The sequence below is a fragment of the Protopterus annectens genome, chromosome 7.part0 (assembly GCF_019279795.1).
Source record: "Protopterus annectens isolate FY-2018-M chromosome 7.part0, PAN1.0, whole genome shotgun sequence".
NCBI lineage: Eukaryota > Metazoa > Chordata > Ceratodontiformes > Protopteridae > Protopterus > Protopterus annectens.
This window is the reverse complement of record NC_056739.1, coordinates 1,949,551,853-1,949,571,751: the sequence shown is the minus strand read 5'-3', so window position 1 is coordinate 1,949,571,751 and position 19,899 is coordinate 1,949,551,853. Positions and strand designations below refer to the sequence as shown.

Here is a 19,899-nt window from a genome sequence, read left to right as displayed (position 1 = left end):
ATCCCTCCTCAGCACTTGTCCAAACCAATGCAATCGCGCCTCCCTGGCTTGGTCTCCAAACTGTCCAACCTGAGATGACCCTCTAATATACTAATTTCTAATCCTGACCATCCTTGTCAGACCCAAAGCAAATCTTAACATCTTTAGTTCTGTCACCTCCAGCTCTGACTCCTGTCTTTTCGTCAGTGCCACCGTCTCCAACCCATATAACATAGCTGGTCTCACTACCATCTTGTAAACCTTCCTTTTCACTCTTACTGGTACCTGTCTGTCACAAATCACTCCTGACACTCTTCTCCACTCACTTCACCCTGCCTGCACTCTCTTCTTCACCTCTCTTCTGCACTCACAATTACTCTGCACTGCTGATCCCAAGTATTTAAACTCAACCACCTTCACCAAGTCTACTCCCTACATCCTCACCATTCCTCTATCCACCCTCTCATTCACACACATACATTTTGTCTTAGTCCCACTAACCTTCATTCCTCTCCTCTCTAGAGCACATCTCCACCTCTCCATGGTCTTCTCAACCTGTTTCCTACTCTCTGTGCAAATCACAATGTCATCCGCAAACATAATAGCCCACGGGGACTCCTGGCTGATCTCGTCTGTCAACCTGTCCATCACCACTGCAAATAAGAAAGGTCTCAGAGCTGACGATACTTGATATAATCCCATCTCCACCTTGAATGCATCCAACACTCCTACCACAGACCTCACCACTGTCACACTGCCCTTGTGCATATCCTGTATACCACTCCCAACTTCCTCAAACAATACCACAACTCCTCTCCAGGCAACCTGTCATATGCTTTCTCTAAGTCCACAAACACAATGCAGCTCCTTCTGACCTTCTCTATACTTTTTCATCAACATCCTCCGAGCAAACATTGTATCTGGAGTGCTCTTTCCTGGCATGAAACCTTACTGCGGCTCACTAATCATCACCTCCCTTCTTAACCTAGCTTCCACTACTCTTTCCCATAACTTCATGCTGTGGCTGATCAATTTTATCCCTCTGAAGTTACTACAATTACAGCATATTTCTACTAAATGCAATTAACAATCATGTATGTTCAAGTTACACATTTGGTTCATTATGTAGGACCATCTCCCACAGAAAACCTTACACATGCATACATGTCATATACCACAAAGAATGGCTGCATTGTCTCAGTATGAGAGAACTAATAAATTTAAAGCATGTTTGCTTATAGCTCACTACAACAGATTAAAATGACACTCATGACAAAGCTGTATGCAAATGTCCAAATCATGTCTTTCTTTTGTAGCTTGCCTTTGCTCCTGCAAATTCCCCATCCTAAGACACAATCTCCAAGAAGTCAAAACATGTAAGTGAGTGTCTCACTGATATTCACCATCTGTGCATTGACCAATTCTGCTTTAAGCCAACATAATGTTAATTTAAAAAGCGGTGAAAATGAATTGTTTTAAAGATTCACAGTGAGGTAAAAGTTTCACTACGGCTCAGGTTACTGCAGAAAAAGTAATAAAAGATGTTAAAATGTGAATGGTTGTGAAAGAAAGACACTAGAAAAGGCAAAAGAAAGAAAGTGAGAGGAAGCATCAACAGAAAGCAGCAGGGTAGTTCTCCGCTCCCACTAGTGAGTATTGCACTCCAAATGGGAGGTAAAAACTAATAAACCACAAGTGAGACAACAACTATCCAAGACACTTGTGGAAGAAGGTAAGTCCACTCCAAGTACTGTAGTTCCTTTTCTTTAATATAGCACAAGCAAAAATAATAAAAAATACAGAATACATACTGAAGTAGATGATAAAACAACTGTGAACACAAAGCGCTTTTTGTCCCACCTGGTGGTGAGACTTCTTCAGGTAAACCTGTACTACTGCAGCAATGATCATTCAAATATCTACTGTAACAGTACACCTACATATACAACTGTGCTATGTTTATCATTTTGGTCAGTATTGCAACAGCCTTAGCTATAGGAGTAGATTAACCATCTTACAACAACTGGGAGGGGGAAGGGGCCGGGAGCTCCTGGAGAATGGTCCTAGCAAAGCCTGATCTAGACCCACAGAAGGAATCAAATTTGTAGTGCTTTGTAAAAGTATATAGAAAGGACCATGTTATGGCTTTTAGAATACTTCTAGTATCCATTCCCTTTACAAAAAGCCACAGATGAAGCCAAGGCCCAAGAAGAGTGAGCTTTGACCCTGCATGGAATAGTTTTGTTGCGGTAAGAATAACAAAAGATAATGGCTTGAGACAACCATTTGGAAATAAGTCTGTTTAGGCACAGGTTGTCTGTCCCTTACCTTCATAAGAAATGAAAGACTGGTCCAAAGATGTTAAAGATTCTGTTCTGTCAAGATAGTACCTGAGTTATCTGTGGACATTCAAGGTATGGAATATTCTTTCTCCTTCATTTTTGGGTTTCAGTACAGGAAAGAAAACAGGGAGATGGATAATTTGGTTTAAAGTAAACCGGGGCACCACCTGAGACATAAAAAAAGGATTAGATCTTAAAGAAACCCTATCTCTGTGGAAAATGAGACAGGGCTGACTCACCATATGAACTTGTAACTCAGACACTGTTCTTGCAGCGGTCAGTGCAATCAGTAAAACTGTTTTCAGTGTTAAGAACCTTAAGTCACCCTACCCTGTTGGTTCAAACTGAGGACATGTTAGCTTCTCTAACACAAATTTAAGATCCCAAGGGCAAGCCACTGCTGTCTTCATGATCGCTTAAGCAAAACCCTTTCAGAAACATTTTCACATGAGAATACATTAAAAGAGGGGGATCCACAGGCAGACATGCTGAAATAGCCCAACAAATTAACCTTGATGGGGGAGTAAAAGAACAGTAACTCTCACAATTACTGTAAAAACAGAGAACCACTAGCCCTGAAAGGGTGCTGGTTATATTACTGGCACCAACTATAAAATCTGTTCCATTTGCTAATATATGATTTATAGTAACAGGCTTTCTTGCCTCCGCTAACACCTAATGCATACCTCCAACAAATAGGTGCCTAAAAGGAATTAAGAGCCAATTATCCAGCCAGTCAGTTGAAGTTGTTTGGGTTTGAGGTGAATGCATCCATTCTGTGAGGAAGCTTGTGGTAACAGCCTCTGGCTATTTTCATAAGAAAGGAGAACAACTGTTGCCTGGGCCAGAAGGGAGTCACTATAATGATCTTGTGGGATTCCTTCTGAATTTTCAAAAGTACCCTGGATATCAGTAGAAAGGGTACAAAAGCATACAAGAACATTCCAGTCCAAAAAAGGAAAGGAAAGGAGTATCTGTCTTCCAGACATTCTTGCATGGAGTCCTGGAGCAGAATTTTGCCAGATGATTGTTTAGAGAGGAAGCAAAGAGTTTTACTTGAGGAACTCCCAATAGATGGATCAAATCTTGGAAGACCCCCATGATCTAGTTTCCATTTATGAGGGTCTGCCTTTGTCCTGCTCAGCTTGTCTGCTACACAATTTTGCTCTGAAGGGATGTAGGATGCCTGTACAGTGGAAAGCTATAGCCCAAGCTAACATGGCTAATTTGCAAAGTACCACATGACTGTAGTATTGTCTGTAAATAACTTTAAGAGATCCAGGGTACCAAAGATGATTCAGAGAGTTGAGTACTTTGATTAGAACAACCATCTCTTTTATATTTATCTGCTTGCATCTGTCCTTGGTGTCCCAAGTATCTTGCACTTTCATCATTCCTAATACTACTATACTACTCCCAAGCAAAGTCTGAAGCATATGTGGTGACTGACAGCTTTGGAGCATGGTGGAAGAAGGGGAGTCCTGGATTTAGAGATATTAGTTGTCTCTACCAAGTGATTTATCTTCTGACAAATCCCAGAAGTGGGATTTGAAAAGGTAATGGGTATTGGTACTGGGACCAAAAAGACTTCAGATACCACTGTTTCCTTCTTATGTGGAGTCTGGCCAGGGGTATCAAGAGAATCATACATGCCATAAGACCTAAAATCCTGCAGTATTCCCTTGCAGAGATTGAAGCGGGAGTGGAAAGCTCTAGAAATATTTCTAGACATACATTTATTTACTTTTTTTTCCCTGTGGAAGAAGCATTCTTTGAACTGAGGTGTCTAGCAGATACCCCAGGAACACAATCCTGTGCGAAGGAGTCAAAATTGATTTTTTAATATTTTCTTGGAATCCCAGCTTGTGTAAGAGATATCTCATCCAAGAAAGAAAAAAGAGAGAGAGAGATTCCTGACACTTTGAAAAAGGTTCTGCAAATAATAAGCAAGTCATCTAGATATGGAAAAATGTGGATACTCTATAGCCTACAATGAACTATAACTGGAGCCAGACACTTTGTGAACACTTTTGGAGCAGTGGATAGTCCAAAGGGTAAGGCAGAGAACTGATAATGGGATCCAGACTCACAAGACCTTAAGATATGCCTAAATCTGGATGAATAGGGATGTGATAATAAGCATATTTTAAATCAAGTGCTACTTGTAAATTTAAATGAGGAAGAAGGGGTAACAGGTTGTAAATTGACAGCACCTTAAACTTAGACAGGATCACTAAATGCTCTAGAACAGAAAGATTCAGAACTGATCTTCAGGCATTTTCTTTCACTGGTACCAAAAACATCCATAAATAAAAACCTTTCCTAAACTGGAAAGGAGGAACTGGCTCTATTACAAGCTGAAACAACATATTTGAAGGACAGTCTGGTGGATGTGGAATTACTCCCTGAAAAGGAGGAATTTCTATCTGTAATCTTGAGGAATTATCTTCATGACCCATTTGCCTGAAACTATCTGATGATAACAAGTAAGGAAAATGGAGATTCATATTTTCAGGAAGGAAAAAGGGAGAGCAAGGTTGTGGTGGTAGGGGAACATGGTCCCTTCAACATACTGACTTGTTAGACTGTCCTTTATTTTGGAGGACTCCTTCCTTTTTTTTTGGAACCCCCTTGCCACTGCTTCCTAAATGTCTGTTTACAGCATTTTGCTGAAACTGTTTACTTTGTTTCTTGCCAAAACTTGACAAAGGCATAAAGAAACACTTAGAAAATTTGGAAAAGGAGAAACTCTCTGAACCAGCTTACCACTTTCATCACATTTTTTGATAACTGCTGCAGCAGACAGTCCAAAAACTTTTCATTCAAAGGAAAATTTAAAATATCATATTTCACATCTTCTGGAAGGTTCTGAAATGCAGCCAGGAAACCTCCTCAAAACAATACCAGTGGCCATAGCCCTAGAAGAAGTATCAACAGAATCATACATGCACTATAAACAATGAGTTATCACCTCTGAAATGGAAGAAGCTACACAACTGAAAGATAATTTTCTCAACAAGAGGAAACTGCAGACAAAACATTCCTCACACATTCACAATTAGCCAGAATAAACGTTAACGTATGTGCCTGAAAATCAAAGTTACACAAGTATACACTTTTTTCCCATACTTCTCATTATTAATGATATTTTTACCATCATTGTCATAAATTGAATGACTGAATTAACTAAATATTTAGTAGCAGTAGAACTAAATAAACCTATTGCTGCTGAGTGAGGTTTGGAATGAGTGTATAAAAAGTTAAAACACTGAGGAATCTACCTGCCTTTTTAGGGGCATCAGGAAAATTACAGGCAGTGACACTCGCATTATCCATAGCTGAAAAGCACAGAAGAAATGAGAGAAGGCCCTGGAAATTTCATTTGTAACAGCTCTTAGTGTTTTCAGAGGGACTGATGAATGGCTGTGTTATCCTACTGAAAACACTGGCACATTCTGGAAATAGTCTCAGAGAAAGATAAACCCTCACAGGGAGAATTAGATTGCATGCACTGAGAAGAAAATCTGCATCTATCCCTCCACCTTCCTGTCCAGATTCAGAATCCTGAATCACTTTAGGAAACGAGGTATCCCTTTTTCTTTTACCAGAAACCACCTTATAAAAAAGGATCAACAGCCTGAATTAGACCCTGAGCCAGACCTAATAAAACTAACCTTGTCCAATAAAATTTAAGCAGGATCAGACATATGTGTACATTTCTGTTTCTTTTTTGACAGGAAAAATGGGGCCAACAGGGCTGTTAATAGCAGCAGCAGCCTTCCCATGGATGGGCACAATATTCTGACTAAACATGGAAGTCTTCTTTGTTCCCTTCTCCCATGACCAACAAGGGTGGCTCTTCCTTGCTCACTGAGAGGATCCCAACAGCCACAGAGGATGTGGCTACCCCTGGTCCACAGTGGCTGTAGGTGCTACACCAGTGGGATCTGAGGTAAAAGATGAGTGGTCTGAGGAACCAGTTTTTGCCACAAAAGTCATCCACCTGCTGCTGAAGCAAATGTTTACCCTGCTGTGGTGGCAAAAGCTGTTTACTTAACTTTTTCTTTTTATGGAAGGAAGAAGAAATGGCTGTGGTACCTGCAGACTGTGCCATGGTCAAGCCAAAAATGGTGCCTCTTTCCTAGGAAAAACAAGCAGCCCAAGCCAGTAAAAATTTAAAGTAGTCAAAGTCACTATGCAGTACAAAGCACTTTAATAAACTTAGCCAGACCCAAAAAAGTAAAATCAACATATTTTTTCCAGAGAAAATATATTTTAAACTTTTTTAACAACTTTTAAAATGGCAAGAAGAGTGGGCTCCCACTTAGAAGTACAGCTAAGACTCAAGACATTCAGTTAAAACACAAACTCCCAGAAGGGAAAAAAACTTTCCTAACTAGAATAGTATATTCAAAAAATATATATACATATTTTAAATATGGAAAGTTTTTCCTCAAAGGGAACTTATCTATCAAGCAATGGAACAGCAAAAGCCAACCATCTATCATCAAAAGTCCATACAGGGGTACTCTCTTCAGCAGCAGGAGAGATCTGAAGGGAGTGGAACTCAAACCTATGTTTTTAGGCAAGGCAGCTCAGCTTAAGCTGACTACTGGTTTCAGCATATGGTAGGTACTCTGAAGCTTTGGAAGCTGGCTGGCTGTTGCATCCTTGGTAGGAAATAACCCCATACAGCTAAGGCTACTGCAGCAGTGATCAGTATGTTGAACATCAAGCCTTGCTTATACCACAAACACACACACACACACACACACACACACATACACACATTCTGCTACTCACAAAAGCTAAATAGTAAAACATAAAACCACCACCACATTTGCAAAAGTAAATAAATCAAGAAAGCTAAAATAATATAAAATTAAAAAAATATCTTTTATACGCATACACAAAACACACACAATTAGTGTTATATGTATACAAACATACAAAGTATCCAGTGATTCTCCAAATGCTGAAAAAAAATACTTTTGTGAGCACACTCACTGTAACAGTAGACATTTGAGTACTTAGATCACGTCTACAGTATAATTACTTATCCAAGGATTTTAACTGCAGGTGGACTTCCACCCTTCTGATCTGATATTCACAGCTTTCCAGACATACATATCGAACTGGATCCTACACTACCCCGGAATGTTGTCCAATGCATGGTTAAAAGCAGAATGATCTTATGCTATTTTCAGGGGGGGGGGGGTATGCCAGTGTAGTGTACTTCAGTAAAGGGTTGGCTGAATTCTAAAGTGGACAGGTATTCCCATGGTTTGCTGTCTATTAGAATATTCACTGTAAGACTGCAACAGAAAACCCTCCCCTTCTTCTGGACTTCTTGATAAAGGCATTTTGAAAGATTCAGAAGGTTGACTTATAGCTCCTCTCTGTTGGTACATTTCTAAAGAGAGATTGCTGGGACTGCTGGAATAATGGAAAAGCCTCAGGGAGTCCCATTCTGTTATTCTCATAGCAAAAAATAATGCAGCTGGCCAACACCTTATACAAAGTTATTCTGGAAAGTTGCCTATCCCTTCACCCCCCCACCCCCACCCCCACCCCACTGCTTGGTATGAATGATAAGAGTTGATAGTACAGTGTCAGCTTTCTTCCTATACAGACATCTAGGCTGTCTATACATATCTAGCAAATGTAATATATTTTCTCATTTGTTTTATTGTCTCACATAAAAGCCAAGTAATTGTACAGCTTTCTGAGTGTTGTGCATCTGATGTAACAAATGCTCATAAGGCCCACCCTGTCAGTATGGAGCACTGTGCTGGGCTCCATTGATATGACTCATGCTAACCACCACCAACAGAGCACCAACACAGCATTACAGAAAACGTACTTGAGTGCCACTAAGAACTTTGGTTCAAAAGGTTATCCACCACAAAGCTAGCCCACTGGGGAAGCAATATCTTCTATGAGGAATAAAGTGCAGAACTCATTTCAGGAACTGCTTCATGGTACAAAAAGAGGATGTGGACTAAGTTGGAGACATGGTGCAGCGGATGAAAGATCATTTTGATAGAGGCATCTTTGGAGAGTCCAGAAAGTTAATGCAAGACTTCTGGCCCTTTAGCCTACATAGGCACCATCCACCAAGAACTACACAATAAGGAGAATTACTTCATTTGAACAGATAAGATTTTTAGTACTAGATTTGCTGGCCTCCTACATAATTGCACAGTTACGTCCCCAGAAAAATTTCATTAAACAGTATCAGGCTGAGACTATTCAAGCTGCCAACATGAGGCTTTTGTCTTAGATTGTATCAAAATTCTTCTTCTTGCATCAATAAGATGCAGATATGTAGAAGCTGAAGAGGTCCAGCTTTGCATAGCTTGACCATATGGGAAAAGCATAACTGTCTTGGCCACGAGTCTACTAAAATAGTCCTGGCTTTGCCTGCTCTGACCTTTTGTACTATCTCAGAAAGATCACTGGGATAGGATTTCCCAAGTGATAGACAGTGTTCACAGCCTGTGTTTGCATGTTTATCTAGAGCAAAATATTTCTGAACTGCAATTCTTTTCTGACATAAAAAGATTACAAGGGGATTCCATTTCTGTTTAGAAAACTTCTGGGTCCAATCTACATTTGTGGTTATTGGGTATGGTTCTGCTCTATTTGCCCACCACTGTGTTCTCTTCTGGTGGAATAGAGGAGACTTGGATGCATGCTTAGTTGGAAAGCTATCTCCTAGACCACTGTAACCAGTCTGCATAGCTGGGAAGAGTGGGTCCTCTTCTGCTTATATGCCTGTAGTGTTGTCCATTATAATCTTCAAACTTCCTAGTTGTCAGACTGTTCTGAAGTTTTTCAGAACCAGAATAAGGACCATCACATATTTTAGATTATATGAATCTCAATCATGCAGTTATTCCACATGCCATACATCTTTACACAGGCCATATACAACCCATCACTCTAGGTTTTGGGTCTCTGTCATCAAGGTCTGTATCCTTCCAGAATCACAACGCATGTCCTTGCTTTCTACTTGCTAGTACTGCCATAAAACTCTCTTCTAATGGCAGGAATCATGGTCAGTACATTCCACAAAAGATATCTGCATTGCTTCCACAGGCTTCTGAGATATCAGTGTATATTTCTTGTATGCATCCTGGCCAGTGGTGCCAGAAGAACAGAGGATGACATGTAATCCATTGCCCTTAGGAATACTCAGGTTGACAGACAGGTTTTCTGTGTCCTTTGGTAGGAAGAGTTTGTCTTACTCTGTTGATTGTATGGTTCCTAAGAAAATTCCTGCCTTCTCTGAAGTCAAAACTGACGTCAGCAAATTCAGACAAAAGCCCAGAAGGGTTAAGTAGTGCATGGCATACATCAAAAACCTTCAACTGTCCTCCACTAAGGATGTCTGAATCAAGCAATTCATCTTGGTAAGGATTCCCTAGGTCTTGAGCTTGACAAACACTAGAGCCTAGTATATTATGGATACTCCTGGCACAGCAGGTTAACCACAAGGCAAGGAGGAGAGGTTTTAGGTCTGTGGTCCTTGTGGATGGGGCTGTACAGGTATGCTTCCTACAGATTCATGGTAACAAAAAGAAATCCTAGCAAAAAATGCAGAAGCAAATACAACAGGATTAACACCTTAAATATGACGACACTCAGAAACTTGTTCAGCCGGAGTCTAGAACTGGCTTGTAAAGGTTATCCCTCTTTAAAACTAGAACTCGGAAGTCTGGAATGAAACCCTTTTCCCTGTTTTTTCAGGGAGGCACTCTCTACATTTCCACAGTGGCCACTACAGGCTGTTTAATTGTAACTCATCTGGTTAGTTGGGAGGCATTCCCAAGAACGGCAGAAAGACCTTGTATTCTACCCTTCAGCCTGGGGTTATGCTTTCTCTTACTCGCCTGGCTGAAGTCAAGCTGAACCAATTTTCTTGAACTGTGAGCGCCTGTTTCCCAGTAACTAAGGGACGGATGAAAGAAAGGACAGAGAAGGAGAAGGTATAATCTTGTCTTCCTTCCTATTCCCTGCTGCCTCTCTCTGCCTCTGCTCCCTCTACATCTTACTTTATCTCAAAGAGTGACTTTTGTTTAAAACAACGGTCAGTGCGTGACTGACTTCTGTAGAACAGCCATCAAACTACAGGGTAATTACCCAAGTATAAAAGAGGAGTGAAATAACAGCCTAACTATAGCTTTCCCAATCTTTTCTAAATTAAAATAATAATAATCATTAATAATAAGAATTGTAATAATTATTTCTTTGGAGGACTAGCAAAAAATTAATTTTTACCTAGTGTAGCATTCCTTAACATTCTCTGACTCAGGCTGTAATCCTAAGGCAAGAGTGCCCACGTCAAACTGTCCCTTTATGTTCTTATTGCTTTGCTGCAAGCATCAACAGCAGTTTATCCACATCTGATGGTATATTTTCCCATGTTAAATGCTGTCTGATTTAACTGTCGGATTCTGTTTCTCAGGCTTCATCTAGTGTTTCTGCTGGCATGTCTTCTGTCTATATGAGCATCTCCCACTGCTGTTTAAGAATTTATGTCTGACAGTTAAAGGCCCTATATGTAAAGGTAGAAGAGAGATACACCTGCTTTCCAAAATGATCTAGTCCTCTGCTTTCATTGTCATTTAGGAGTGCTCCAAGTCCCTACAGCTACTTTGGAACCCCTTGCGGCCCCAAACGAAAACAGCTTCAGGGTCCACTATAAGTGTCCATATGGGTACTTACTGGTGTCCTGTACTATGTAAAGCCTACTTGGGTAGGAGGAGGGTAAATGCATCATCTCAAAGGCATTTTAAACAGCTTGGAATATTTGGGGGCACCAGATGCCTTGGGGCTCCCATCATTAACAAGTCTAGATATGTCTTTTTGGGACTCCCTCCTTTGAGAAACATTGAAAGTGCTCCACATCCAGCTAAATCTTTCCCAAAGAAAATGTCTTTTGGTGGGAAGCCTGACTGTACAGTCTGGTCACTATTAGTGACACTGCACTGATTGAGATCTGTATAGAACATGCCAGAGCTTCCTAGTCCAACTCTGATTCTGAGAACCTCAACGAGGATAATTCTTATTTCCTTATTATTTACTTCACTGTTGCATTTGTTAACTTGATATGGGAATGAGTCATTATGCTCTTTTTAGTCACAACTCAAGAGAGAAAGACCTAGGTAATATACAGGGACAATTAAGTGTAGCCAATTGAATGTCATGTTTTTGGCAAGTGGGGGTATATCAGAGTACCTAGAGAAAACCTAAGCAGACATAGAAAAAGCATGCAAACTCAGCACAGACAGTGACTAGACATCAGGATTCAATTCTACACCCTGGGGCTATGAAGAGGTATCTTAACAGTGAACCACCATGATGCTCTGCATGCTTCATACAGACAGCAGTTCCCAAGAGTGGGCCACCTGAGAGTTAATTCTACATAATGTGGCCACAAAGTCTTCAACAACCACCTTGTAATCAAATATGGCAAAGGCCAATGTAGGTAGGATTGAAGTCCAGGTCTTTGGCACTGGGTCTAACTGGAGGGTAAATGGTAGTTATTTTTTATGTTGCAGATTTTTTTTCTGAGGCTTGTATGATTAAGGAAGCCTCAGGGCTTCTCATACAAATCTAACTAGAATGTCCTGCTGTAAAGATTTTTAAAGGATGGATGTCCATCATAGGTACTTGAAACCCCATGCCCAGAATGGACTTCTTACTAGCTTCAGATGAGGCCTGGAAAATTACAACGCAGGAATCCCCACTATTTCCTCAAAGGAGTCAGGGCAGGAGGGGATATAGATGAAACAAGCCATAACACCAAGCGCAGACAAACCACTGTCTTAGTAGGTAAAATGTATTCAGGTCACAGAAAGATTGGCATGTTTGCTGTGATTTCATTTTTTCTTCTTGCTCATTCTTTCTCCATTACTTTTTTGGACAGTTCATTTTACAGTTTCTGTGTTCTTTCTTTAGAGACAACTGATGCTTTTGGTAACTTGTGGAGGGGTCTCCCCTGGAAGGATCCAATGCCCTTGCATTAGAATCACAAGAGTCCTGTGATCCAGGAAAGCCCATAAATTACTGGACAGATTACAAAGCATCTGTTTACTGAAAGTCACCTATGTTCACAGGTGGAATCATAAAGGTTCTCCCCCATACAAAAGAAGCATTGCAAATACTTATCTTTGGGAAGAATCTGTGTTCTGTAGGCATACATACTGGTAAGACTTTCTGAGGATACCATGGACTTGGAAACAAAAATCTACCAAAAACAAAAAAAAAAAAAATCAGAGGGAAGGAAATCATCTGGAATGGGATCACGGACAGACAACTGGTGGATGATGAATGATCACTTCTTGTGGGGGAAAAAATGAACTGAAAATGGAGATTTTCTAGTTGTATGTCAGCTAATGATCTGGACTAGGGAATACCCAACGAGTTTCAGAATTTATACAAATGACTATTTAGAATCAATCTGTGCAATGCTGAACTATCAAAATGCTAACTTAAGTTGCACATTTAAAGTTAATATCTTATATAAACTATAGAATATAATACGTACTTCAATCAATACACTGTTCTGGATACATACGGAATTATATTTATGCACTATATCTTAAGATACCAGTCTATTATGATTTGCCAAAAAGCATAAAACTTCTGTAAGATCTCCAAGAAAGACCAACTGCGTCAGAGAGGGGGGTGGCTAGAAGAACCCATATCAGTCTATATAGAAAGGAAATTCAATAAAATGGCACAGGCTGTCAAAGTTACATATGAAATAGCAAATCATTTTTAAAGGAAATGTATCAATGGCAACAAGAAAATAATCATAATTTTATTTTTGTAGCATTGCATGCTGATTCTCTCTTCACAGTCATTCCTAATGATTATGGCGCAAAAGCATTTCCAACACAACTACCTTCCCTAACAAGGAAGTGAATAAAATATGTGAACCTATGTAATAAATACTGGAAAATAATGTTTTGCATTTCTCAGGATAAAGCACTTGCAGAAATAAGGAGTGGCTATGAGTACTCCAGTTGCTAATGAATGCAACATTATTTAGAGCCTACGCTTCACACTTCAGATAAAAAGCACTAATGTCCTCTAACTCTATTACTACTTGAGCCTCATTTCTTGTTTTTCTTAACATTACAAATATACCTAGATAAACTAAACCAATGTTTGTTAAACCTGTTGTACATATTATTGTTTTGTATATGCTCAATTGCATTGTCTATTATTAGAACACTTAGGCTGGACCTGGAAAAAAAAAGTCCATTAAGGATCAGTGTTCTACTGTGTTAACAAACATATGTATGTATGAATAAATGAACAAATGAATAAAACTGTTACAGCCCTTAGGGAACCAGTTTATGTTTTATTTATTTATTTATTTCTTGTTTGTTTGTTTGACCAGGCTAGGGTGCTGGCCTCAGTGGACCATTTTCAGGAACAGCACGGGGTATATAACCAAGATGCAAAATACAAACTTCTTATTGCAAACATACACTAATTGCATAATTAATGCAAATAATTACATACACGAAATACATATGCTGAAAAATGTTTTACAAATAATTTGTAGGTGATATATTTGACATGGGGAGGTTTACAGGAAGAAATAATAGAGTTTACTGAATATCTAACTACCATGGCTGTTTTCCTTAAATTTAACACTCAGTTCTCTACAAATGATATTAACTTTTTAGACATCACATTTAACACAATCTGAAATGGGACACATCACCGCTACATTTAAAAAACTGACTAGAAGCAGCACATAGCTACAGAACAAACATGCACCACTAATACATGTTTAAAATACAGTTGAAGGACAGAGGTTCAGACTTACTAGAATGAATACATCAGATATAATGGCAGTGAAGCAAATGAATAATTTGAGGTTATAATAAGCAGGTGTTACTGGAAGCGAAACAACACCCCAAAATTTAATGTGAAAGATCCACCACACCGTTATATTCTTATGAACAAATAGTACATTACTACATTTATTTATTTAATATTTGTTAACCGAGAAAGTCCGACTTGGAACGAGCCACTTTTCAGCAGAGGCCAGGGGAGAAATGCTCCAGATGCATGTCTTTGTAACGTGGGAGGAAACTGGAGCACCCGGAGAAAAACCACATGAATGCAGGGATGACATGTAGACTCCACACAGAAGGCACCCCAGCCAAGAATTGAACCAAAGAACCTCTTGCTGTGAGGAGACAACACTACCGCTGCACCACTGCGCCGTCCATACAAACTGTACATTAAAGAAAGTTGCACAGAGAGACATTCATACATGAAAGACAGAAACAAGCAGTACTAAATGTAATAAGAAAATCCTGGAATATATTGAGATTGATTGATAGTCTATGTGGAAATATAAACTGCCAGCCTAATTTCTCTTAAAGAAATCAGAGACCCTGAAACAGAAACTATACTATACGTATAGTGATGCAGCATAAGAAAACTTCCATCAAGTTTCATACAACTGCTGTCACAAAAAAAATATTTTAGACACCTATATCGTCCCGAGAAAGTGTGTATTAAAACCCACATGAAAATAAAATATTGACCAATTCATACGTTATAGCCAGTGACTGTACTGGAAAATATTTGATGGCAAAAGTACACTTAAGGAAGTGATCACAGTGGCCATTACTATGAATGTTAGTTGATCGTCCTGGCTGACTTATTTATTTTCTAAAACTTATGTGGAAATCCTAGAAATTGGAATCTTTCTGCAAACTCACCCAAGTGAAGCAGAAGCCCTTTTCATGTTATCAAAAATCCCTTGTCTGCACTCCATCTCCCTGGCCTGCATCAACCTTTACTATAAAATGGGATGCTGAAAATACGGTGTTTGCAGACATGTCAACAAGTCAGCAGCATACCTCTCAATCTCTTAGACCAAGAAATCTGGAAAGCCTAAAATAATGTGGGGACAAAGGCCCAAAAATAGGTAAAGATTTTAAATATTGCTCTTACAGACTTAGAAAGTTCCTAGAATAACAGGTTTTGTGTTAGCATACATTTTATGAAGGATATGCAGTCTGAAACTCGTGTGCATATCTTTTTTGTCATAGAAAAAATAGATCAGGACCCTCGAGGTGGTCCCTGGGAGACAACTATAGAGTACAGGGAACTATTTTGGCAGTTGAGTTTGGAGGCCAACAGCGAACCAGGCTTGAATGACTCTATTTTTTTAGCCCCGTCCTCAAACTTAGATCTGCTAAACTATGTTTTTATTTAACATTATTTCTTGACCAGTAGATGTCAGTGTTCTACTAGTTCATCACAGTGGCATTGTTTCAACACAATTTAAAATTTTGGTGCAATACATCTTATTTATTTATTTCTATATTATTATATTTAATGGCTTGCATTTTATGTACTTACATATTAATTATGTGACTCATTGTTTTTAAAATCTGTTTTTAGAACCTGTTATTGCAATATGATTGTTTGTTTTAGGAGTTTTTATAGAAGCATTTTGAATGTACCACATTCAATTATATTAAATGTTTCAATTGGTTAATTGTTTTGTTAATGGGAAGGGAGGGTTATTTAAGGAGATTACTAGCTTGTTTAATGCACCCGCGGTGGTGGTGCTGCGGTAGCGTTGTCTCCTCACAGTAAGACGGTCTGGTTCGATTCTCAGCTAGAGCGTCTTCTGCATGGAGACATGCGTGAATGGGCGTACCTTCGTTGAAGGTTGTGCGTCAGGGCTGGTAACTCGGCACGTAAAAATCAACTACCAATCATTAGCAGACCGGAGTTCTGCTGTGGCGACTCCTAACCGGGAAAAGCCGAAAGACACAACAACTAGCTTGTGTAATGCGAGCACTGGGCTGATGCTTGGGCTTTTGTTCTATTTGATATCCGTTCACATTCTGAAGAAGTTCTGATATCAGATGGAATGAGGGCTTGGGCATCGATCCAGTGTTCTTGCCTTCTTTTGCTGTTTACTGGAGCGCTTTTTTGTCTTGCTTTGAACAGCAACAGTTTGGGAGGTTTTACAGTTATATTATTTAACTATTCCGTATTTAAACTTTTTTTGTTCTCATGGATCTACTTCGAAATGCCAGAATGCTGACAGCTATATGACCGACATTCAGAATCTCGACATTTCGAGTACATCCATAGAAAGGAAAGTAAAATTTCCTTTAAACTGTTAGCAGGGGGGCTATGCCCCCTGTACCCCCTGTGGGGGGGCTCCACCCCCACACACCCCCATAACTTTAATATACCAACTCCAAGATCGCACTACAGTGCAGGAATGGAAATCTTTCCATTCTGCACTGTGGTGAGATGCCAGTTTCACACTGTCGGTATTCCGAATGTCAGCCATATGGTTGTCAGCATTCTGGAATTTTGGCATTGTGAATGGGACCCGTATGTATGTATGTATGTATATATATATATATATATATATATATATATATATATATATATATATGTATGTGTGTGTGTGTGTGTATATATATATATATATATATATATATATATATCTATATATATATATATATATATATATATATATATATATACATATATGTTGTTGTTTGTCTTTCAGCTTTTCCCAGTTAAGGGTCACCATAGCGGAAAGTACAGTTTTGTACCTACCATAAATGTAGATGTCCGATAGGAATGCATCTGCAGTCCTTACAAATGGGTAGTCCTGTCGTCAGGCAGCCCTTCGGTCGGCCGGATTCCAAAGTCTGGGTCTGGCTGCTGGTGTCGCTCCACCCGACGTCATAGCTGCAGTTCTTCGGGTATAAAGGCATCAGCCGACGCCATTTTCCTCAGTGTTTCTTGCCCCAGATGCCAGGTGCCCTCTTGGATGGCTAAATTTGGATGAATGCCAATGTTTCCAAATAGTAGAGAGCAAACACATGAAATAAGCATGTATGTACATATATACAAACAAATACACCATAATAGATCCCCCCCAAGCTAGCTGAAGGATGGCAAATACCCTAGGAGTACCACAGAGGGGAAGGTGGGTGGGTAATCCTGACTGCAGATGCATTCCTATCGGACATCTACATTTATGGTAGGAACAAAACTGTACTATGTCCTTCCAGGATGCATCTGCAGTCCTTACAAATGGGTAGAATGCCATAGCTAAACTAGGGGAGGAGGAAAAAAGGAAAGATTATGGTGTAGTTAGGATCCCTTGCAAAACAGCAGTGGCAAAACCTGCTCGGGATCTAGTGTATAAAGGTAAATTGTAATGCTTGGCAAATGTATGCACAGAGGTCTAAGTAGCAGCCTCTATAATGTCCTTGGTAGCCACTCCTCGTAAGAAAGCTGTGGTAGTGGCTGTAGCCCTTGTGGAGTGAGGCCTGATGTTCTCTGGAGTTTTCTTTCCATGGTAGGAGTAACAAAATCTAATGCAATTTCCTATCCATTTGGAGATAGTCTGTTTTGAAATTGGTTTTCCTTCCTTTCCTGTTGCATATGCTACCAGAAGCTGGTCAGTTTTTCTATTGGACTTGGTCCTGTCCAGGTAGTAGCGTAATTGTCTATGTACATCCAAGGTATGCAACAGTCTTTCTCCCCTGTTCTGAGGGTTGGGGAAGAATGTAGGTAGGTGGATAGCCTGATTTAAAGACACTCTGGATACCGCCTTAGGCATAAATGTAGGATTTGTTCTCATGGACACTCTATCTTGATGGAAGATCAGGAAGGGTTGCACTGCCATTAATGCCTGTAGCTCAGAGACCCTTCTTGCTGAGGTGATTGCCAGCAGGAAAGCAGTCTTCCAGGATAAGTATTGTAATTCTGCTGTTGCTGCTGGTTCGAAAGGGGGAAGTGTCAGTTTTTCTAGCACAAAGTTCAAGTCCCATGCTGGCAATGGTGGTTTCCTGGGAGGTTTTACATTTTTAATTCCTCTCAGAAACTGCCTGAGCAGAGGATGTGAGAAGACAGGAGGATCCAAGCTGTATTCTGCTGAAATGGCTGATGCATGTATCTTGATGGAAGAATAGGACAGGCCTGTATGGAAGAGCTCTGCCAAGTACTCCAGGATGTTGGCTATGTTTACCAGTGCCACATCTTCTCCCTTTGCAGTACTCCAAATGAGATATCTTTTCCATTTTGCTGCATAATTCTTTCTTGTTGAAGGTCTACGAGCCTCAAGGATTATGTCTTTAACCCTTTGTGATAAATTTGGGTTAATTGCTCTTATGTAATGTTCCAGGCAGTTAGCTGCAGAGTTTTCAGGTTTGGATGCAGGATGTTGTAGTTGTTCTGTGTTAACAGCAATGGGATCAGAGGTAGTGCCCATATTTGTTCCCGAGACATGCTCCTCAGCAATGGGTACCAATGTTGCCTTGGCCAGTCTGGAGCTATCGTTCCTCTTTGATCTTCAAAAGCACCTTGTGCATCAAAGGAAGTGGTGGGAATGCGTATGCTGTCAGGTTCTTCCAACTGAAAGATAGGGAGTCCACCTTCCAAGCAAGTGGGTGGTATGTCCTTGTGCAGAATCTGTTTAGCTGGTGATTGAGTGGGGATGCAAATAAGTCTATTTGTGGTAATCCCCATTCTCTTGTGATGGCTTTGAAGATGTCCGGATGCAGCATCCATTCGTGGGCATCCGTGGTAGTTCTGCTTAGTATGTCTGCTAGAATGTTTTCTTTTCCGGTACAAAATTGCTTGTAACTGAATGTTGTAGCTCAGAGCCACATCCCATAGGTCCAGTGCCAGCCGGCATAGAGGGTATGAATGTGTGCCTCCCTGTTTGTTGATGTACCACATAACAGTGGTGTTGTCTGTCCTTATCATCAACTGACCTTCTTGGAGAAATGGTCTGAATGACTGGATTGCCAATTTTACTGCCAGCATTTCCTTTAGATTTATGTGCAGGCGCAGCTGGTCTTGAGTCCATAAGCCTTGTATGCACTTGTCCAGCATGTGTGCCCCCCAACCGAGGTCTGATGCATCTGTCGTGATGGTTTGGCTTGGTTGACTGTTGCAGAAGGGCAATCCTGTGTTTGATTGACAGGCCTGAGCCCACCATAGGAACTCTTGCTTCAGGCATGGGATTATTGGAATTTTGGTTTCTAGGCTGTGCTTGTGTTGAGACCACAAATTCTTTAGGTACCACTGTAGCTTTCTCATATGCAGCCTGGCATGAGGGACCAGAATTATGCAGGATGCCATGAAGCCTAGGGCTTGCAGTACTTTCCTTGCAGTTAGATGGTTCTGCTTTGTTAATGCCAAGAAGTAGAGAGGTAGTTGCTCTTTCTTTTCTGCAGTTAGGAATGCCATTTGTTTTGATGTGTCCAGCTCTGCACCCAGAAAGGTTATTCTTTGGGATGGAATCAGCCTTGACTTTTTTATATTGACTGTATATCCCAGGGCTTGCAGCAGGTAAATGACTCTTTGTAAGTCTTCTGTTAGCTTGCTTTTGTTGTCCGCTTGTATCAGGCAGTCGTCCAGGTAGGGGTAAATTTGGATTCCCTGAAGTCTGCAATGTGCAATTACTGATGCCAGGCATTTCGTGAACACTCTGGGCACAGTAGATAAGCCAAAAGGCAATGCTGAGAATTGATAATGCTCTGATCCT

General features: G+C 40.2%; 1 protein-coding gene across 1 annotated transcript in view; it reads right to left on the bottom strand.

The window, feature by feature from the left end:
* Positions 1-19,899, bottom strand: part of AKAP13 (A-kinase anchoring protein 13) — a 2,349,678-nt gene that overhangs the window by 78,957 nt on the left and 2,250,822 nt on the right. The gene's annotated exons all lie outside the window — the stretch shown is intronic.